The following is a 24,143-nucleotide window of genomic DNA, read 5'->3' on the forward strand; positions in this document are numbered from 1 at the left end:
AGTCATTTATAGGGGCATTAGAGCACCAAGAAAATATAAAAATCTGGAGATTCCATGCATTATTTGAATGATTACTGTCTCAGTACTAATCCCTGGGAATGCAGAGAAGCACTTTAGAATTCTGAGTGATAGCTTATTTGCACTAGATGAAAAATGAAGACTTGAACCAAATCTGCTCATATGGCTCAGGAACTCTCTGAACCCAACAAATGGGTGCTACCCACCTCCCAAATTATGATTAGAATAATAAACTAAACAACTGAAAGAATATCCATAGTAACTCTCTGTCCTGTGGTATAAGAATTATATGACTGGAAAAGCCAAAGAGAAAAGCCTGTACCTCATTCTCACTCTCAAAAATAGTAAAGCATTAGTGATATCACATGCTTGGGTGAGTCCTGGAACTTCGTACCACCAATAAAAGCAAAAATATATAAGGGCGATGACTCTGATTACATCACTATTTTACTTGCCTATTGTCCCACACAGAAGACAGATGGATCTTGGAGAATGACAGTGAATTATCATAAACTTAATTAGTGATTTCAAATGCAGATGCTATTTCACATTTGATGTCTTCCTGAGAATTTTGACAAAATTCCTAGCAACTTATATGCAAATATTGAACTTGAAAATGATTTTTCTCCATCCCAAGATCATCAAAACTCCGGATTTGTTTGCTTTCATTTAATAGGTACAATATTATATATTAACTTGATTCAGTGGCTCTTTTGGCACTCAAGACCTTATCATCACATCATCTTCTCTCCAAGGCAGTATGCCATTGTGCTACCTTGATTAAATCAGGCTCACAGGACCTGGAGAACAACAAAAAAAAACCCAGCAAGACTGCCAGATAACTTTGTAAGATATTATTGCCTGAAGGAGGAAGATGAATCATAAAAATGCAGGTAACTGATTCCTCAGTGTAGCTCTTTGGGATTTAAAAATCTGGAAATTTCAGGATATCATTTCAAAAAAAAGATAAGTTTGTTAAAACCTGCACCCTATACCTCAAAGAATGAGGTGCAAAAATTGGCACATTCTTTTGGACTTTGCAGGAAAAATATAACCCATTTGGGTATGTTGTTCTGGTTCATTTACAGAGTAGTTCAAAATGCTACTACCAGTTCTGAGTGAAACATAGAGAAGAGAAGATACTTTAACCTATTTGAACTATGCTAGTAGCTATCTCATTTGAACCTATGATCTGGAGAATCCAATATTGCTCAAAGCGTCCATTGTGTACCTGTGTATATGGGATTTGTAGTGAGCCCTGATAAAAAAAAATCACAGCAAATGTCCCTATGGTTTTGGAACAAAGCCAAACTTCCATTGTCAAGTAATTATTCTAATTTAGAGATAATTTTTGGCTTGTTACTAGGTTGTGATGGAGATTGAATATGTGAGTATAGAACTAGGTGGCCAGGTAACCACCATTGTAGTATCCTCTGATGGAATAAAGTATCTTTGTGTTCTAAGACCTGCTGACAGGGCCCTAAGACCAAATAGCAAGGCTCAGTGACACATAGAATGAGGAACAATTACTTGTGAGAGATTCACTAGGTATGAGAATGAGAATTGTAACACACACTTCTATCTCTTATTTCCTATATTCCAGAATATTTGCTGAAGACCTTTCACAGTATGTTGGAAATAGGAATGGAAGAGTTGTGGCATTTCAGCCCTAATCACAAGTTGATTTAAATATAATCTAATTGCTTTGCAATAAAGAAGGCTGGGCTTCCCATTATGAACTGGATAGTGTAAACCAGAAAAATCAGGCACGTTCTTCAGCATTAAATCATGAAATGTAAATATGAATAGGATGTGAAAGCAAAGGCATGTCAATTAACAAGTGACTCACATTCTCACTGTGTTTATCTCTTCCAAACTTCTATCCCTCTCTCAACCCACAATTACTGATGGAGAAACACACTGTAAACCAGAATTAGAGGATTTGCTGAAGACCTTTCACAGTATGTTGGAAATAGGAATGGAAGAGTTGTGGCATTTCAGCCCTAATCACAAGTTGATTTAAATATAATCTAATTGCTTTGCAATAAAGAAGGCTGGAGAAGGCAAAGTAAAAGATCTGTATGAATGGGTTGGTAAATAATGGCTTAGGTAAAGAACCTGGAGAAAAATGGTATTTAAGGGTTGGTTACAAAAATTTGGGGGGAAGTATATAGATGGAACTCTTAGAATAGATTCAGAGTATGAGACTGATATGGACTCTGTGAATTTTTACCAGAAGGTTACACTTCAGTGAATACTCTCAATACTCTGTTGGATACCAATCAGGCTTTTTTCCAGATTGCTTTACTGCTTGATTAATGGACACAAGGACCTAGAGGACAGGGGCAAAGGCTATATAGCAACAAATACTTCCCTGCTGTATGGCTCAGTAGTTCCAGCCACTGCTGATTATACAGTTTTCAAGTACCAGTGAAAGAGACCAAACCAAAACCTATATTATTCCCTAGGAATCTACCCAGTTATATGATTGTGGATTGAAATATTGGACTCCATCCATCATGAAGTAGAGAATAATTTATCCTTATTGGACTAGATGCTTAATCTGGATTTGGCATGCTTTTTCCAGCAACCCCATCTCTGAGATTACTGAATTTCTTATGTATAACATTTCTTCTGAACAAAAGATCCCATTTTACAATAGACAAAATTAAGGCAACGGGCATGGAATTTACTTCAGACCATAAACCCTGTGACCAATAATCACTTCACCTTAGAGAAAGTTGAAATCGAATGTTGAAGATTTAATAGACATAAGAAATAAGATAATGTCTACTAAGAATAAGGTGCTGTCCAGTATAAAGGGTGTTTAGTCTGTGAACCAAATCTGGAATATAGGAAATAAGAGATAGAAGTGTGTGTTACAATTCTCATTCTCATACCTAGTGAATCTCTCACAAGTAATTGTTCCTCATTCTATGTGTCACTGAGCCTTGCTATTTGGTCTTAGGGCCCTGTCAGCAGGTCTTAGAACACAAAGATACTTTATTCCATCAGAGGATACTACAATGGTCTCAATAAATTGGAGGCTGAAGTTGTCAGTTCTCCATTTTAACTTTGTCATGCTTCAGGACAAAAATGCAAAAAAGATGCAAACATTTTGATTATCAGGGGCTAATAGGGTTGAAAGAAGCGGGGTTGTATATTTTGAATCAAGTCGTGCCTAAGATTCCTCTTAGTCTGGCACATATACTAGTACAATTAGTTGGAAGACTTCAGAAACTTCATACAGCTAGGACCACGAAAAAATTCTGTTCTTCAGATAAAGAAGTTTGGTTGCTTGCATCGTGAAAGCAACCCCAGTTGCCTGCAAAGCTGGCTAAGGGCAAATGGAATATTGAATGAATAACAAAGAAAAAAAGTACAAATATCAATTATGGCCTTGTGACAACTGAAGAAATATAATGGCTTAATTTCTGTTTCTTAGAAAATATAGCACAATGCAAAGTTGATGTGCTAATGCTTTGGAGAAGGAAATTCAATCCAGGGAAGCAAGAGTCAAGGAATAAAAGACATGAGGCAGAGAAGGAGGGAAAACATATACAAGGTAGCACATTTCTGAGCTTTCATACTTTGCTGGGAATTCAGTCTCAGGGAAGTAAGTGTGAAGCAATAAAATAAATGAAGCAGAGAAGGAGATAAAAAAAATACAAGGTGGCACATTTCTGAGCTTTTACACATTCTTAAGCAAATGCAGCTGTTTTCTTGGTCAAAAAGTGGTTTTGGAGAGGCCAAACTGAGCTACTACCTCTAAGAAAACTCCATTGTGGGCAGGATGGGAAAACGATTGATCTGCTGGATCCTTCATTCCTGGACTCTCACTGATAAGAGTCCAACCCTCAGGGAGATTACAGTCCCTTCTCTTTCAGGTTAAGCTAGCCAGTCCTGCTGCGTATCCAATGTTCAGAAAGACAGAACCTCTTTGATTTCATTTGGATGGGCATTGGAACATCTTTCAGTCCCCAGCACTGCAGACTCAATGGAATCAGGGCAAAAACTCAGCCCTTGACCCTGAGGGACCCTGAAACTATGCACAGTGTCAGAAAATAAGGGAAGTCATAATTAGACAGGGCTTTGAAATCTGCAGGAATCATGAATGGAGCCATTCTATCCTGAAGCAAGGCAAGAAGGCACCAAGCACTAGAATGGAGGCAGGTCAGAGAGGTCCTGGGCTGGCGCACAAACTTGATTTTGAATATATGGCCTGTAGAATGTACATACATCATTTTTCTTTTCAGTGTCACAAACATATTTACATGATTCAACTAGATTTCATTGTTGTATTTTTCCTTTTACTGTTCCTTCATTCTTACACAAAGAGATAATGATGGTGGCTAGCTTTAACCATGCAGGTAATTGTTAAATTGCAGAATATCAGGACAAGTTCTCCTTATATTTAGTTTGTTTTAGAACTAAAGAAGGAATAAAAATTATGGCAATCTAATTTGAAGTCAGACACAGTTACTCTTGAAATTTTTCTTATCCTTATTTGGAGACAAAGAAAAGCAAATTTTTATTTGTATAAATGATAATTACATTATATTAGGCACATATGTTTTGTTGAGTCGCTCTTGTTTTCGAAGTTTGAACCGAAGAAAGGTGTATTTTATATTGGGAGAGCCAAGGAGTTAACTATAGTGAAAATTTGCCTTTTATTTCCCAACAGTTTTTGAAGATTCTTCCTTTCTTCAAGATATTTTCTATGTTACCACCTTGCCTTCCTAAGCTAGACTCCAGAAACCCATTTCCCCTAAGGTCCCCCCACAATAAGGTGCAGATTTGGAGCCCACATTTCATTAATGAGGTACACTCGCATGAAATTTTCTTGGGGAATAAAGGGAAGAGTAAAGGAGATGTCACATAGAATCTGATCTAACAAGCATGGCAGTAAATGGTGCAGAGAGATTCAGCTTCCAGGAGCTGTGATGGTAGACCAGCAGTCTTATCTAATATCGGTATTTTAAACTGAAGTGCCTGTACCCGACAGTGGCAATAATGTTGTCAGTAGAAGAATCTGGTAGAAAAATTTAGGTGTTTGACTGAGATCCTGATTCCCTGGCTCTCACAGAGATTCTGAAAACTATTCAATCAACTTCAAGTAAGTTTTGCTGTCCACAGAGATAAACCTCAATATAATTTTTTTTTATATTACCTGTATTCACTTTAAAGATGATTTCATATTTGCATTGATTTACAATCAGATATAAAAATTTTAGGCATTTCAAATTGTGTTTCTCACTTTGTCAAAACTATACACACATGCACATGCAACCGACATAAAAATTCATTCAGGAATGTAATCAAGGATAGCAATACTAAAATATGCTGAACAATATAATTAAAAAGCTCTCAACTGAGAAGTTCAAGTTGGACAGACTTCATAAGCCCAAGGGCCATCTAACATACCATCTGAGTCTTCGATAATCAGATCACAGAATATGAAGACACAGCTGGAGTTCAGTGCTAAGTTAAACAGAAACAGAATGTGCTAAGCATTAGCATTTTGTAGAAAGCACCTTTGCATTTGGAAGGCAAAAAACCAAACCTTTGTTTACATTGAAATTTAAATTGTATATTGTGGAGCAAAGCTGTCTTTTGGCCTTGTACAAATATTTTGAAACACATTTCTATGATGTGTGTGTGTTTTTCATTCACCCTATATTGTGATGTATTCAAATTCATTTGTCTCTACTTGTTTCTCAAGGATTTAATGACTTGAATACAAAATTTATGACAAAACAAAAACAATTATTTCACCACTAGTGTCACTCAAAGGTATATTTCTACTGCCTTCCTCAACACCCCATCATAGCATTTGAGACTACATTTTATAGAATATTTGATTTACACGGTACTGTGGCTGCTTATTGAAAGAAGACAACACTACTTCTTATGTACATTTCATACCATAATGCTATTAGAATTGCTTTAAAGTGCTCACAAAGGCAGTTTTACTCTTTGGAATGACATTATCCATCTTTTAAAGAAATCAAAACATGTAGATTTTCACTTGCAAGTTTTTAGTATTTCCACGGAAATTTATGCAGGGGACAAACCCACAGAAAAAAAACATCTTAACTGACAAATTTCTACATAAAAAGGGAGTCAAGAAGAAAACAAGAATGATCCATTTTCCTTTAAGTTAAAATGTGAGTATTTTTTAAAAAAATTAAGGCAACAAAAGAATGCAGAAAGTAGCATCTATGATTTACCTTTCTAAGATGAATACTCACTTCCTAAATGACAAGCCAGCTCACAGATCACACAGGCTCTGTAAATTCCCTCCTGCAAACAGAGCAGGAGAATTAAGTGGTTAGCAAAAATGGCAGCTCTTGCCATTCTCTCCCATTGTATGTTTTTTGACCATTAAAATGGTACCATCATTGCTTAAAATGTTTATTTTGCTTTCCATAGAAATTTCCTAGTAATCTATAATCATGATACAATTGCTACGTTCAAAATGGCTTAGTTGGGATCTATTTTTGCTATCTTTATTCTGTACCTTTACATTGAAATTTTTCTTCCTTTCTCTAAATCTCCATATTTCCACATATATCTAATGAATTGTTTCTTTTTTGTTCTTAAATGAAATCTAGGCAAAAGAGCCAGGACCTGTTTGCTCTCTGATATTTGAATAATACCAAAATATTGGTATTATTCAAATATTATTTAATAATTATTTATTATAATTTAATAATAAAATATTATTAAATATTATTTATCTGAAAATAAAACCATTCCCTCTCTGCCATATGGCCTGTCTTTGACCTCTTCTAGGCTGTGGTTACCATGTCAATTATTGTAAACTAGAAATTGAAGCAGAATGGAATAAATCAGTGAATGTTTCTGTTCTACTCTAGAGAGCTTTTAATTAAACAATAGAAATTTAAATAGAAACTGAGAGTTATCCTGGATTTTCCAAAATTTGTTTGTCAAAGAAAAATAAATCCTAAAAACATTCCACTTGGTTGTCTTTATATATTTAAGAAATGGAAGAGCCTGGAAAAGAGGAAAAATTTAAAAGAGAAGTAAACATTCAATTTCTTTTTGTTCCACATCAAATCAATGCCAAACCTTTTCTCTAATGAGTTTAAGTATGAATATGTAGTATATCCCTATCATTTATTACCAGCTATGCTAATTTGCAAGCTGCTGGAATGTAATATACCAGAAATGGAATGGCTTTTAAAAAGGGAATTTAATAAATTACAAGTTTACAGTTCTAAGCCTATAAAAATGTCCAAATTAAGGTACCCAGGGAAAGATATCTCAATTCAAGAAAGGCTGATGGGTCAGGAACAACTCCATCAGCTGGGAAGTCACGTGGCTGGCATCTGCTGGTCCCCTGTTCCTGGGCTCTGTTGCTTTTAGCATCTGTTCCTGTGGGGGCTCATCAGTTTGCTTTTTGGGGCTGGCTTTCATCTCTTGTCTTGTCTTGGCTCTCTCCAGATTCTGGCTTACTTAACGTCTCAAGCAAAGGTACATGGCAACGTCTGCTGGGCTCCACACATCTCCAAACATCCGTGTCTTTGCTCTCTCGGTCGGCTCTGTCATTTCTGAGCCTCTCCAAAACATTTCCTCTTTTAAAGGGCTCCAACTAACTACTCAAGATCCACTTGGAATGGGTGGAGTCACATCTCCATGTAACCACAATTGGGCATGCCACATCTCTGTGAAGATAATCTAATCAAAGTTTTCCAATCTGCAGTATTGAATTAGGATTAAAAGAAACAGCTGCTCCCACAAAACTGGATCAGGATTAAAACATGGCTTTTCTAGGGTACATAATACTTTCAAATCAGCACACCAATCTGGGACACTTTTGAGAGTGAAAAGAATACTTTTAATAATTACCCTAGGAAAGCAGGCATAAGCTAGGACTATACCCGGCAAACCAGGAGACATGGTTACCGTAATAATGTAATGTTTCTCCCATCAAAATTCAGTCCTCTTTTATGATGAAATATTGAGAAAAAATGAGAAAGTTGTTAGAAAGCATTATATTCTCTTATCCATTCTTTCCCTTTCCTTATATTTGCCTTTCATTTTTCATGTGCTTACAACAAGTGCTTTTAACATTGTTTTTGTTATTCATAGACTCCTAATACTTAAATATTTTAAGTAAAATGCATAAGATTATAAATAAAATAAATTATTTTGAAATACAGGCATTAAAATATTAGGAAGGAAATTTGTGGTAGAGTAATATATATGTGCTTCTTTATTAATGCATGAAATAGCAAGATCTAACAGTGGGTCTATGATAATTTTGAGGTAGTTAGCAATTTAAACAGTATTTTGAGTTCTATATTGTAAAAAAAAGTAGTAATTTCTGTTGATGACAAAATCACAGATATTTCTATCATCATGGAGATGTGTTGCCTAGGGTAAAATGGAAGTAATCTAAATTTCGATTAGAGATTAGAGAAAATAAAGATAGATTTTTCCCTTGTAATTCAATGAACTCTTAAATGATTGACCCCAGGATAAGAGCACTTAGTTTTTAATAACTGCAAGAGAAACAAAATAGTGACAAGAACTAGTTTCCTTAAGCAGGGCTAAAAATTATAGCAGCCTTATCAACTAACCTTTCTATCATTTGCACTTTGCGTCTCAGAATCACAGAAAAATAAGCAAAGAATGATGTATATATGACCTTCTTGTAGCACAAAGATATTGAAATTATAACCATATTCAATAATTACATTTTTCTGGATATTAATTATCATAGTTGCCCAAATTACTCAGTCATGACTTCTTCTGAGAGAAACCCCTCCTTTACTTCACTACAAAGAAATGGATGCTACTTTTCTTTAGTCTTTCTTTCCTTAGTGAAGAACTACAGCTATTATACAAGCAGCTAATAGAATGCAGATCTATGTCAATCGGCACTTCAAATCTTTTCAAATATGGCACATTCATCTGAATTTAAATAACAAATGTTAAGCTTTACATTAATTGTTGACACTGCATCATTTGAGTGAAGTGATGATGAGTGCAATGGATCAACTTTGGAAACAACACATCTCAAATAAAAGCACCCTGGTGCTTTTAGCAGGATTCCCTTAAGGTTAACGCTGGTCTTACTTATTCTCAAAATTTTTTTCAGTAATATTAAGGGCTGAACAAATTTTTGTTCACTTATCAACCAGCTTAGTATATTCTCAAATAATCCAAATTAAACCCCTTCAATCCATCAGTCTTTTCTGAAGTAAAATAATAGAGATTCACTTGAATGATTCTTTATATATGCAGAGAATGGAGGCGCAATTAAACTGTATGTCCTCTGCCTAAATGTATTTGGAAAATGCGAGAAAAGGATTGTAGGTTAAAACAAATATATGAACAAACAAAATATTTTCTCAATGAAAATAATCCATATGTTAGTATCTGATTTAAAATTATTCCTCTCAAAATACTGACTTTCATGCTTAGAAGAGACACACCTACAGTAAAATGACAAATAAATGTTTAAAAATAAAACAATGGGGCGGGCCACAGTGGCTCAGCAGGTACAGTTCTCACCTGCCATGCTGGAGACCCGGGTTCGATTCCCAGTGACTGCCCATGCAAAAATAATAATAATAAAATAAAATAAAACAATGGACAGAGAGTTAGCAAACACATAAACATAAAGAAGAGGCAAACAAAAACTACTGTAGTCAAACTAGAACTGAAAAGAAAATAAGTTCAATAGTTCAATGGATTTTAAGGTTGATTTTATGCCATCAAAAGGTGGAATTCATCATATAATAGTAAATCTGCATTAAGGCTCATGGGAGATGAAAATTGTATACTCAGAAACATGACCTTCAATACTTTTATTTTAAAACAGAAATGAAAGAAATGCACCAACTATTTAACTCAAGAACTGAGAAAAATAAGACAAATTTAAATAAAGGAAGAAATAATAAAAATCACAGAGGAAATCAGTGAATTATAAAATTGAAACAGTCCAAATAAAAAATTGAATATTGATGACTTTAAAAAGATACAGGAAAAAATCCTGGCATCCTAAAAAAAAAATGGAAAAACAAAATCAGGAATGAGACAAAATATATAATCAGAAATACAGGGAGATAGAATTTATAATAGAACAGGGTATGAAATTTATGCAGTATTTCTCAATACATGCTTCTCAACTTTTCCACTGAATAGGAATGTCAGACAGAGTTTTAGATCTAACAGGGCTACTGGGTCAGAATGTTTGGGAAATGAGCTAGGAATCTGCATTTCTATCAAGAAAATTTTTTTCACACTAAAGTTTGAGAATCACTACTCCTTGTTGTAAATATTTAAATTTATATTAATTTGATTGTGTATTAAAAATTATATAACCAAAACTGACTCAATAATAGCAGTAAAAAATGGAGTTGTATGAAAAATTATCTCTACAAAGAATTTCTAAAATAAGTGTTTTTAGAATGTGATGTCAGATGTTTTATGAATAAATAATTAACTTCTCCAGAGCATTAAAAAGATGATGAAAGGTACCCAAGTCAAGTTTCAGAGAAACAGAACCCTGATATCAAAGCAGGAAAAAAACAGCATACCAAGTGACCTTAAAGACAAAGTTCATTTATGACTGTAGCGTAAGCATCCTGAATAAAATATTAAGAAATAAAATACAAGAGCACATTAAAGCAATTATCTACAACACTATTGTGGGCCTTGACAAAGAAATGATATGATCATTTACTAGAAGCAAATATTTTATTTTAATTTATTGTTACCAGACAAAGGCGGTGGATTATTTTGCCTGATGTGCTCAAATGACCAATTCCTGAGACACCGGGGTTTCAAACAGAGAAAAAGTTGATTGCTAGGCACAAAGCAGGAGATTAGGTAGCCTATGACCTCAAAATCTGTCTCCCCAAACTGCAGTATTTCTGATTGTTTTATACTATCAAAAGACAGACAGGTTTCAGGATAATGAGCACAGTGGTTCTAGATGGTACAATTAAAGGTGATCTAATTATCAAGGATGCACAGATTGATTACATGCTTAATCACAGAACATATGTAAGAAAATGGCAGCCTTAGTATGATGATTGGCATGATTTTTAATATTATAATAAAATACAGGTGACTTATATGTTAAAGTCTAAGCTACTGTGCATGTCAGGCAGCCCATTTTTGTTAGATCCAGCTTTGACGATCAAGATAACTTTGAACTTGGGGTGGGTTAGCTCTGGGCTGACCAAAGACTCTTCATTAATAAGGGTCAGACCCTTCATTAGGGGCTGTCTTTAGTGACCACAAAACTCTAAAGTTGATAAACTGGATAAATGGGTACAAATGAAGGCTGGTCACAAGGTTTTTACAATCACAAGGGCACAAGATAAAGGCTTTAAATCATTATCAAAGATCAAGGCAGCTGGGCTACAGTTCAAAGATTTCAGGTATTTCTCTCTGTCTACTCTAATATACCAGAAAATACAAAGGGATATCTATATAATGATTCAGTAATCATAATCATCCCTTAAATACTAACTGCTTGGTTGCATTATTACATCAGTATGTTCATTAAAAATATTCATAAATTAGTAACAATAGATGTGTAAACGTATAAAATTAGCATTGATTCTTGATTTTCAAAAAGAATTTGATTAAACTGAAACTACAAAATTACTAAAATTTGATAGGTAATATCTCTTTTAAAGTAACAGGTAAATGATGAAACACTAGCTAAAATTCCATGTATTATCTACATCCATATAAGAATTCTCTCATTATCATTAACTGACCTAACTTTTCTGAAAGATACAGACAAAACAGAAAAATGGAGAATAGTCATTGGAATAAAGGTGACAAAATTATCCTAAATTATAGATATACCTGGAAACCCCAAGAGAATCTGTTGATAAAATCCTTAGAATTAAGAAGTGAATTAAGTAAAAAACCTGAATGTTGTTAAAAACATAAAAGTCAAATATAGTCTCAATAAACAATTAACAAAATCAGCAATAATGATGTATATTTTTTTATGGAATAAAGACTGCCATTTCCAGCAACAGAACAAACAAAATTTGTTTGACCAATCTGTATGTATAAAAATCGTATTAATTTCTATAAAATTTGATTTAGCTAAATAGACATTTATTATACATGAATATTGAAAAAATTACCAGTAATCCCCAAATAATTAAAATCCCAATGAAATTAGGGGAGAGGAGACATAGAAAATTAAGTTAATTGAAATTAAGAGGTAAAATAGTTATAAAAGTTTTGAAAATTAACTATATTGGTATAGAGTTGCTTTATAGAAATTTGAAATATAATATAATTGCAATATGTAGAATAGTGCAATATTAGTGCAAAACTGGATACACAGAACAATGGAATAGGAGTGACAGACCCTATTAATTGTCACTTAAACTTTTTAAAAATTTCAGATATACTGTAAAATTAATATTTATCACCAGTTATTAGGAATATTTAGGGAAAGAATAAAGCTAAATCCTCACTTTGCACAATGTACTATAATAACAAATTCACATTACTTAGTTAACTGAAACAAAGCAAACTATTAAAAACAAAATAAAAGGTGGACATTTAATTGATTTAGAGTAAGAAAGGACTTGCTCAGGATAAAATTAATGGAAGATATTATAAAGAAAAAGTATGATGGATTTAATTATATAAGGTGGGAAATAACTTACAGATGAAATATTGGGAATATTTTACAGCAAGCATAGGAATAGCAAATAAACTGGTATTTACAAATAAATAAAGGTCAACACAACAACTGAAAAATTGGCGTGTGTGAAGAATAAAAAATTTACAGCAAAAACATACAAATGGGATATTAACATATGAAAATTTTTCAATTTACTTAGTAATCAAAATATTGCATATTAAAACAAAGATAGCATTACACTGCAATAAAGCTATTAAACAAACAAACACTGTCACTAACAAACTGGTGAAGCTCATGACTAAAGACCACAAGGTACAAGAAGGATTTGACCATTCTGAAAAGCTTGTGGTCAAAAAGTCAAAAATATCTTAGTATTTCTTTTCTTCTTCACTAGATGTGACCACCTAGCATTTTTGAACAATGTTTGAAGAATTCTCCATATTATAAATTTAGCCTCATGAAAGTAAAAGCCCGATAGCTCTCACCCAGCTTATTTGGGGATAAGGAAAAGTCTACATCAGACCCATGTGAGACATCAGCTCAGCTTTTCCCTGTGGAGTGCACTTCCAGGAAAAACGATGGTGGAGCATTGGGGACCCAATACCGGCGCTTGCTGAGCTGCAGCCGTGGTACTTTGCTGGAGCAGCATTTGTGGTATAGCTGAGGATGTTCCATTCTTTTATCTTCTGAAACTGTTTCTCAGGCATTACTTATTATCTGAAACTAGCTTGGGAAAATTCTGTTTTTTGTAACTAAGAACACTGGCTGATACAGAAATCGGTATTAATCACAGGTCCTTAAAGGAATAATCCGGGATTATTTAATATTTTTGTTTGGTTGAGTCTAAGATAGTGAGATGCTAACTTGAACTATAAATTAGAGCCCTGGTAGCCATAATTTACTCTGGCTCAACAGATAACTTATTTATTATCACCTGTGGTTACCTAACAGGAAGTGGTCATTTGAGGGCTCAATCTATTGTTCTCTAGAACAATATGATGAGCATGAGGGCTATGAGATGGACTATTCTCAGAGAAAGAGAATGACACACTCAAAGTGGTAAATGTTTGACTCAATGCAGTCAGAAAATCAGGAATTTTCTATAACTGAGCTAAATGAATTTCTTATCACTTGCAGCCATAGGGCTGAAACTGGTAAAAATAAGCTAACTTGTACTCCTACACATTGTCAATTTACATGGGTTGAATTGCAGCTTTGCCAGACCTCTTATGTAAATGTTAAAAATGAGTGGGACCCCAAGAATTGAAATGTGTATGCACAGAATGATATGCATGGTTTAAAGCAATCGGTTTCAACGGGAGGTGGCACTAGTTGCCAAGACCTTCCTTAAGTCTTCGGAAGCACCTTTATGGGAAGTAGCAATTCTGAATGCCCTGGAGAATGTGGAAAATCCTGCCCCACTAATGTGCCACCTAAAACTCCCTTAGCAGTCCTTTTAAAAACACCAGCTTTGTGTAATAAGACCTCCCCTCCCCCCAGTCTGACTGAGCCTCCTTCACCAGCAGAACCAGCCTCTGGTCCCTATAAGATACAGTGGTTGCAGCCTTGCTTGAACCCTTTCACACTGTTACCCAGACAGTTGCCTTGGAAAGTGAATCAATTAGGATGAGATCTAGTTGCATTTTCAGGAAAAAAATGAATAGTGGCTTAAAATAAATTAGATTGCTTCCCCCTCACTTGAAAGAATTCCAAAAGTAGTTTCTGCAGAACTCGGAATGGGACCTTCATGCCCACTAGCATCCCAGGTTCTAGCTTTCTTTCTATTCTCTATCTTTAGTGTATTGCCACATTGTCTAAGCTGATGCCTTAAGCCCCAGCCCTAGTTCTAATTCTAGTCAGCAAGAAAAGAGAAGTGATTTAAAAGTTTGAACCCTTTTTAAGAAAGTTTCTCAGAAGAATCATGCAACATACATGGCTCTAATAGGCAAGACTTAGTCATATGGTGGGCCTAGGTACAAAGTAGGCTGAGAAACACAGTATTTCATTTAGGGCACATTGTTCCTTATCTAAAAAGTGCCTTCTTAGATTAATGTAGAAGGGAAAATGATTACGAATATTGAGATATACGATGAATAGTTTTTTTTCACACAAAAGCAATCCAACATGTTCTAAGCTCCATCCCAAACCATCCTTACCTCCAGAATCTGGGATGAAAAGGTTTATGTAGCAAATAAAATCCAGTATGTTGTTAATTCATATAAGTTAACAGTACTGGTTTGAATTTATTATGTACCCCAGAAAAGTCATGTCCTTTAATCCTCATTCAACACTGCTGGGTGGGATATCATTTTTATTGTTTCCATGCAGATATGACCCACCCAATTGTGGGTGGTAACTTTTGATTAGATGGTGTCCATGGAGATGGGTCTCCACCCATTCAAGGTGGGGTTGTTTACTGGAGCCCTTTAGGAGGGAACCATTTTAGTAAAAGCTTTAGAACCACAAGAGCCACCAGAACCGACAGTGCCAAAAGAATGGACAGAGCCCCGGGAAAGCCGTTGAATGGAAAGCTAGCAGATCTTATCATGTGCCTTTCTAGTTGAGAGAGAAACCCTGAACATCACTGGCCTCCCTGAACCAAGGTATCTTTCCATGGATGCCTTAGATTAGGCATTTCTATAGCCTTGCTTTAATTTGGACATTGTCTTGGCCTTCGAACTGTAAACTTGCAACTTAATGAATTCTCCTTTTTAAAAGCCATTCTGTTTCTGGTATATTTTCCAGCAGCTTGCAAACTAAAACATTAATATTGGGAGAACATATGTGAAAATGGGTTCCCAGGGTGCTAACATTTTTATATCTGATTAAATTTATTGGTATAGATGACTTTACCAAAAATTTTGGATTCAATTTGCTAGCTAAGTTAGATAGAAGAAGTTTTAATTGTTCCACTATTTTGGTGAAGTATGTATTTCACAGTGGACTATAGTAAATAAGTTTGAGATGCAAGAAAGTCTTTTATATGCTAGAGATAAAGTAATCCAAAGATGTGTGGAACACTAATGTGTGACTTTATCATGTGAAATTTTCTGTTTTTGCAATAAAGAATACTGATTCAGGCAGAAACTGGTAGCTGAGGCAGCCCAGATGAAATTCTCACCATTAATACTAAGAGATATATTGGAGGTGGAAGAGCTCAAAATCTTCAAGGAGTGATGCAGTGACTAATATTGGTAAGACAAGTATACTGTGAGAAGACACTGATATTAAAGTGGGCTCCTGAATTTCGATAAGGATGATGGAATTCTGGGCAGGCAAGGCTAAATTGTGTCACTTAACCATCAGACAAGGTGGGCATAATTACTGTGATAAAAAACAGGAGTGTTCTACTGGTTTAACCAATAGATATCATTGAAATCATTATTTTTATCTGGGAGATTTCTAGAATCAAATTGGGTGTTCTGTGCTTCATATAAATTCTGTCTGAGGATAGAGATGTAACTTAAACTCAACGAAAGAGTGACAGTCATTTGCAAAATCTCATATCTGAGTTCAAGATTTAGAATCCCTTGAATGTAGTAAGAGAAAGATAAAGTTGAGGAATTACAGTAATATCATAATCTATGTGGTGAACTTTTTCTAGCCGTTTTCAATACAACCTTTGTCCTTATAGAGGGATAAATGTGAAAGGGGAAAAGGAAAATATCAACACTGTTCCAGGATTATTGAACTCTGGCCACACTGATCAGAGTAGATATTGATTGATGAGATTTGTGTATTCTACTATCACTTCAATTATGAATGTGACTGTGAGTAAGAGTAAAACCTACTGAGCTGTTTAGAGGCTTCTCTTTCTCATGCTTGTTTTAATGTGCTGAAAAGTTTAAATGGGGGCAGAAGAGCAACCATGTTGCTTCATTTCTCAGCACTGCAACTGCACTTAGGCAGGAGAACAGAAGGGCAAAAGAAGCCCTCACAGAACTTTGCCAAGTTCATTTATGAGGGCCTCTTCAGGTCCTTCTGACTTCTCAGTGAGAACTGAATCACATAGTCAAAGCTGCAGAAACTCTAGGAATTTAAGTACCATATTTCCAGCCACTAGCCAAAGGAAACGATGAAATCTTCCATACATGCCCCAGGTGAAAAATGGAGATTGATTAAATTTCATCTCATTTGGGGCCCATTGGAATCCCAAGTCCTTCTAGTATTACAGTCTAATCCTAAGAAACTGACATTTGGAGTAAGGGCTTGTTAAGGTAGAGCTAGCTAGGAAGACGCCTCTTGAACTCCCATCCCGACCAAAATAATAAAACAAAAACATTATCATATCTCTGTGGGAACCACAAAGATCTGAAAAAAAACAGGGGCGATGATTTCTAGCATACCACCATTTAATTTGATTGGCCTGTAAAGACACAAACTTGAAAATGATACTGCATCAGCATGAACTCATTCAGGTCGTAAATCTAATTTCAGTTGCTGTCCCAGATGGGGTGTCTTTCCTGGAGCAGATCACCATAACTCCAGACACCTGGTAGGCATTTATTGATCTGGATAATTATTTTCATTTCTATCTCAATTAATTAGGAAACCTGAGGAATTATCTGCTTTCACTTGACAGAGACATCTGCACACATCCATCATCCTACAGTGGGGTTCCATAACTGCTATAATTAAGCCCACAGGAACCTTAATTTGTACTGTTCGCATAAGATCACCCTAATCTATTTTAGTGATGATTTCATACTCAGACAACATGGTGAAATGGAAAATGGAGCTCTAGATGTCTTTGTAAGACACATGTTGGAAGGCAGAAAATAAATGGCACTAGCCACTTAAGAAAAAGTTAATTCTCCAGGAGTCAAAAACATGTTGTTACATGTCTCTTAGCCTGTGTTACTCCATAAAGCAGAGCCTGATATATAGGGGAAGTTTTTTGGGAAGTGATCCCAGGAAACAGCAGTGAGGGACAGGGTAGAGTCATTTTATTGAGCTGGTCAATCCCATCTGGACCTCCTGAGGAGTTGTTGAGAATGTGCTTCAGAATTGACTGGCATGAAGGATGGCTCAGTATGTATTTATTCACCAGTTCCACCCTCCATTGGTCAAAGGTTGTATAGATTCTGCATGCATGAAAAATGAGTGGGTTTCCACAGAAGTCCCATGCTACAATATCAGAGGAGTTCCAGGACAGAAAGTAAGAATATATAGTACAGTTGGACTTTCTGTGAAAGTGTAAAATTTGCCTCAAAAGTGTCTGTTTGAGCATATATCCATCATTTCTAAGCCCAAATTAGTTACAGGCTGCTTATGGGGCATTAACTCATCTGCACTTTCAGCTAATGCTAAGTGGAATTTTGGAGGTTTTGCATACCAAAGATTCAGAAGAGCACAAGGCAAGAAGCAAAGTCTGTGCAATGCAGCTGAGGCAAGAGAATGTTTGCTACAATTGGTTGCCAGAGCAGTGCTAGGAGTAGAAGATAAGCAAAGAGACTTTGAGGTGATTTATTTCAAGTGTTAGATATGCCCTTCAAAGAGTATTCATGTTATATATTCTAACTCAAACTGGGGACATAATGTTTAGTCTACTGTTTGGATTTCAGAATAACAAATAACACATTCATATGTGCTATTGCAACCTACTTAACTAGTGACTGACCCAAAGGCTTCCAGTTTTGACTGGGACCAGAGCAAAGGAAGGCTATATGATGATCGGTATTACTAGCCCACAGATTCTGTGTTCTTGACATATTTATGGCAGATAGTGATGATGAATAATGCATTTTGCAAATGTCAGTAGGAAATTTATAGCAGATGTCCCTAAATCTTGAGGTAAATATTCTTCTCTTGAGAGGCAGCTTTTTGTTTGCATCTAATCTCCAATAGAAACTGATAGCCTAAGGATAGAAGGAAAGTAGCCTTGAGACTAAGCTGTCTTTCATGAACCAGATACTATCTGATCAAGCCATAAAATTTGGTATCTACAATAGCATACCAAGTGGTGTCATGCAAATGGGACTGAGTAATAGTAGGTCCTAAATGCCCAACTGAGTCCCACAAGTAGGTTTCTCCTGTGACGGTTGTGCCTACATTTCCACTGCCAATTCCATTTTAACCCTCAGCTGTGACCTCACTGAGGTCCTTATGACCAGATAATTGAGAATAAAATATGTGAACCTGTTTTACAGATATCTCAGCAGATCACACTGGCACCTGGTGGAAGTGGATTTCTGTGGACATAAGCCCTACTTGTGCATCCCCAGAAATAGAAAATATTCATGGTGAGGAGAAATTCCAACCATTTACCCTTTCGGTTTATTGTTTCTAGGCAATGGTTACCAGTTGTTTGACATTCATGAACCTAGAATGAATGGGATTGAAGGATTGGAGGCAAGGATGTTTGGGGGCAATTTGTGCAGACAGACCCCTCAGAATGGGTCTTAAATGTAAGATTATTTCTATCTCATGGAATATTCACCAAAAATGTCTCTACTACAAATGAGGCTCTCAGTAATCAAATGGATATGATGATTTGCCCTATTGGTGTTAATCAGCCTCACTGCAAGCCAACTCAATGTTTGTCCATTAAGCTTATTAGCAAGGGGTCCACACTGGTAGAAACAGATGTTGCATATGGACTCAATGACATGGATTTCCCCTCTCTAAGAATGACCTGGCTACTAGTATAGTTGAATGTTCAATTTGCCAGTGGCTGTGTCTGACCCTTGTCCTTTGATTACAAGTTTAAAGCCTGTGGCTCAGTCAGCCAGTTAGTGGAAGGCTAATTATACTAGACACTTTTTTCCATGAATGAGATAGTAATTTATCTTCATTTGGAAAGGACATTTAATATGGATTTCGGTTTTCTTTTTTCAGCTTACCACTCTTCTGACAGAAATACCTCCTGTGGATTTTATCCAATTCTATAACATCACGATAATCCCACCCAACATTTTTCTTATCTGGGGATTTATTTTTCAGCAAAAGAGGTAACTAACCTTATATCTTTAATGTCTTTTTCTTATTTCACTGTTTTCAATGTTCACATTTTAGTTTGTCCGTGGGAAGTAACCTCTTTACTATCTAGTGTCTGGAATCCAATAAGTTGTTTCACCAAATATATAGATAAGATAAAGGCACTAAACATGTTAAAATGTATGTTAAATTTCCTGGGCCCATTGAAAATTTATCTCTATAAAGTAATGAAATGTACATTGATAATATTGTAGAAAGTCCCAGAAAAATCTTAGCTATCTTCAAACACCAGGACATTGCAAATTTCCCACTGAGATTCTAATACATAGGCATGAATCTCTGCATAGGTCACAAGCATGTTTTGAACACTCTTTCTTTAAGACAGTTTCTATGATAATGTAATGGATAGAGCCATACAGAGATCCAAATCTATTAAAAATCTGATTTTTTTTATAGATGGCACATCTGGGACCATTAATCTTAATATATAATTTCATTGTCATATCTTAAAGCGGGACAAAGCTTAGCATATGAAAAATGATTTAGAACTCCTATAAATATACATTTAACTGAATTAAAGAATACAGGAATACATTACTTTATTGTCAGATTCTATTTTTTGGCCATAAATGCTATAAAAGAAAAAGAACTTGTAATTTTTTCTCATGTCCCTTATTTGTAAGCTCATAAAACAAAGTTTCTCTCTCTCTGGAGAGTTGGAGGTCATGCTATGAAAGAAATAAGAAAATTGCTTGTGCCATCTATTGGTGAACTACGTTGATATGATTGTACAGAACTATTCCACCTATCTGCCCATAAAAAACAACTTGAAGCTGTTTCTTCTTTTATAATGATTTCGCACTTTTTTAAGTTTAACATGCCATTCACGTACTTTAAGGCCACTTGATTTTTTTAAACTATTTCTAAAACTAATACATTTTGAAGCCCATGGTAATAAGAAGGTTAGAAATACGTGTATTTCTAAGTTAAGCAACTGAATTCCATTACTGCCCTGTCACTGTATCTTCATGGTGACACACAGTTCACTCAGTTACACACATATGCACACATAAACACATTTACCTAACCAAATGCCAGTATTACATACACATGGGTTGAATTGCTTGGTTTGTTGGTTTATTATAGTCATAGAATAAAAGGGACATTTTTTACTTCATCATTTTAACCAAAAAATGTTTCAGACCAGTTACTGGTTCACTGAATAAGGGATTATACTTCTCTTTCCCGAGGACATTCTAGTTTTAATCCTAGCTTTGCTGTAACTTACTACCTTGACTTTGGAAAAGTGTTTCATCTTTTGGCACTCACATTTCCTCATGGAGATAATTAGAATATAGTGGGTAATGAATCTCAGTCCACAAACTCCAGTAAGAATGGCAGACATAAGAATTGGAAGCTTAATGCATTTACGTGCATCAGCTTATGGAGCAAAAAGTGTTGGACCAAAATACTACATTTAAATTTAAGGTTGGTATAATTAAATCAGTCCTTTGTTTAAGAAAATTTAGAAAGTAGGTAATTCTTCCGTCTTTGGATTCCAGCATTACTGACGTTTTGGAGCAAATAATTCTGTTTTGGGAGGCTATCCTAGGCAATGTAGGTAGTTTAGCAGCATCTCTGGCATCTACCCACTAAATGTCAGTAGCAAATTCCCTCATACCCTCCTCCACCCCTCCACTTACCCTTTGTGACAAATGGAGTTTGGGGGAGGAGAGGGCTAGAGCTAATTAGCTCATTGCAGTAGTCATATTTGGAAAATCTGTCCACTCTAATCTGGCCAATTTTGTGGACACAAACTATTAGAGAGTAGTAGCTTTTTTCTTTTATTTCTTAACATTTATATCTATTCTACTAGTAAATTTCCTGTGCAGACTCCTTTTTTGCTTGCCAAGGCCCAAGAACTTGTCAGATTATGTTTGATGATTTTGTTTAAATATGGGATTCATGATGGCAAATGGTTAATTAAAATTGCCTAGAATTTGAAACAATTAGATGTTTAGAATATTTATAGAACACTGGTTCCATTTCTAATGTCGTATGACTATTATTGGATCATTATTTGTTTTACTATTAGAAGACTTGGAACTAATACACGTGTTTCCTGTGAAAGTAGTCATGTTTTTTCCATCAATATACAGCTCTCTTCACTTATGCATAATGTCAAAGAAATGCATCAGACAGTAGTTAAAGTGGCAAGACAAGATTTTATTCAAACTGGCAGGGAAGAAGAGAAGCCAGCAGCAGCCAGTCTGAACTCCAAGTAGTACAGAGGTAGCTAATTCTTTTAAAGGGCACAAAAGGGAAGAGTAAAGGAGAACTGGAAAACTATTGCGAGAGGTCAGGGAAAGTCTGAGGGTATCTGCCAAATGGGCTTACAGAAGGGGGCAGCCAGTTGTGCAGTCTGTCTGAGAATAGTATATTCTGTGGTTTAGGCAGTATTGTCTCATCTTAGGTAAGAGCTCAGAATGGAGCCAGAAGTCTATCCAAGGACATGGGCTAGCATTAAAGAAGTGCACATTAAAGTCTGGACAAGTCTTTAATTTGAAACAGTAGCAGGGTCAGAGTCTCTTGCAAGTATTCATAATAAACTAGGATCCAGGGAAGTTAAATGGTCAAGTCCATGTAGCCATAAAGCATGGATGATGGTCTCACATTCTGACAACTAGTTTGATGTTTTTTACTATGTACAAAAGTGAACTGTATGTTTTCACTCAATTTAAGCATTCTATTTCATTATTAGGGGCAAGTTATATTCACTTTCTAATATTTTTATTTTCCACAGATCTGAAATGACTACATGCTTTAAATCCAGAAAATATGAGCTGAGAGCCATTGAACTTAGTATTCATAAACAAAAAGTACTGTGCATCACTCAAATTAATGGAGCACTCTCATTTAGTAATCTACTAAGCCTGATTTAAAACATATTTAATATTGCAGGCCCTAACTGAAAATTTTGAAATTCCCACAATTTGAAGAAAGAATGTCTTGTTTTCAAGACATCTGAGGTGGGCTTTTTTTCTCAATTTTCCGAAGAAAATTAGCAGAAATCTTACAAAAAGAAAATTAAATGTCCCTCACATAACAAAAGATAATAAAAATTAAATTATGAGATACATTTTGAACTCATCAGATTGGAAAAGAATAGACATTTGATAACATACTGTGCTGATAAGGATATGTCCTCACAGATGCTCTTTATGAGTGAGAAATTAAATTGTTACAACGTCTATGGAGGATAGTTTGGCAAAAATTGCAAATATATACATTTGCCCCAGAAATTCCACTTCTAGTAATTTACCTTACATATTGACACAAGAAGAAATTATGCAGATACAAAAACTTTGATTTGAAGCATTTATGTAATATCAAAGGATCAGGGATACCCTAAATATCCATCAACAGATAAAAGGATAAATAGGGCTCATTTTCACTTATTATAAAAGAATGAGGCAGAACTCCATATTGTGACAAGTAATGATCTCTAAAATATGTTAAGTGCAAAATAAAAGTTATGATTACAAAGTATGCTACCACTTATAGTTACTAAATATATAAAATAAAAGTATATATGACGGTTGTATACACTGACTATTTCAGGGATGACACAGAAAACAAAACAAAATAAATAAAATAAAGATTGGAAATATTATTAACTAAGACTAGTAGAGCAGGGAAGTGTGTGTCCATAGAGATAGGAAAGAGGAATCTTCCTTTCCAATATATCCTTTTGTGGAGTTTGAATTTGAGCTATGCAATTTAAAATATAATAATACCCTCCCCATTACAAAAGTACCAACAGGTCCAGATCCTCCAAATCTGTCAGTGATACATGAAATTTCTATTCTCTGTGGCTTTCCAAGTTCCAGTAACAGAATGCCGAACATCACAAAGGCATCAAGCAACCAACCCTAGACTTGTCCTACCCTATGAAGTTCAACAAATACTTGATTTCATTCTTCACCCCCTTGCTTGCTAGCAACTGAAGGAACATTCTACAAGGTCAAACTCACAGGCAAAAAAGTGCCAACTCCCTGTACAGCCAGGTGATAAGAATTGACCAGCACTACAAAAAAACCCAAAAACTTGTTGATGTCTCTGAGGTGCAAGTCCTCTAGAAGAGGCTCTGGTTTCACCTGCTTAGCTGTCCCTAAAGGTTGTTTGGCTAAATAGGAAAATAAAAGAAGGGAGCTCAGGAGGCAAGGCAAAATGGCGGCATAGTGAGGTGTGGGATTTAGTTGGCCCTTCAGAGCTGCTAGAAAATAGTACAGAATAACTGCCAGGGGAACATCAGTGACCAGATACACAGTGTATAACAGTCTGGACCAGGTGGAATGGCTAAGATTCCACACAGAACTGTAAGTCCCCAGGCCAGAGAGGCCAGCATCCCTCTTTCACAGGCACAACAGACTGTTTCCCCCAGGGGAAAGGAAACAGATTTTAGTAGCAGCAAGGGCTTAGCTCAGTCAAGCTCCAATCGCAGCATTAATAATTTCTAACTACTGCAAAC

General features: G+C 35.5%; 1 protein-coding gene across 5 annotated transcripts in view; it reads left to right on the forward strand.

The window, feature by feature from the left end:
- Window positions 1–24,143, forward strand: part of LOC143684874 (uncharacterized) — a 118,513-nt gene that overhangs the window by 59,163 nt on the left and 35,207 nt on the right. For 3 of the 5 annotated variants that reach the window (XM_077162277.1, XM_077162279.1, XM_077162281.1), the window contains exons 5-6: window positions 18,826–18,918; window positions 19,514–19,626. The gene's annotated coding sequence lies outside the window, so the exon portion shown is untranslated. Of the gene's footprint in view, window positions 1–17,113; window positions 17,172–18,825; window positions 18,919–19,513; window positions 19,627–22,415; window positions 23,027–24,143 lie in introns of those variants that run through there. The other 2 variants (XM_077162280.1, XM_077162283.1) reach the window with 2 other exon arrangements.

This window comes from Tamandua tetradactyla, chromosome 5 (genome assembly GCF_023851605.1).
Source record: "Tamandua tetradactyla isolate mTamTet1 chromosome 5, mTamTet1.pri, whole genome shotgun sequence".
Taxonomy (NCBI): domain Eukaryota; kingdom Metazoa; phylum Chordata; class Mammalia; order Pilosa; family Myrmecophagidae; genus Tamandua; species Tamandua tetradactyla.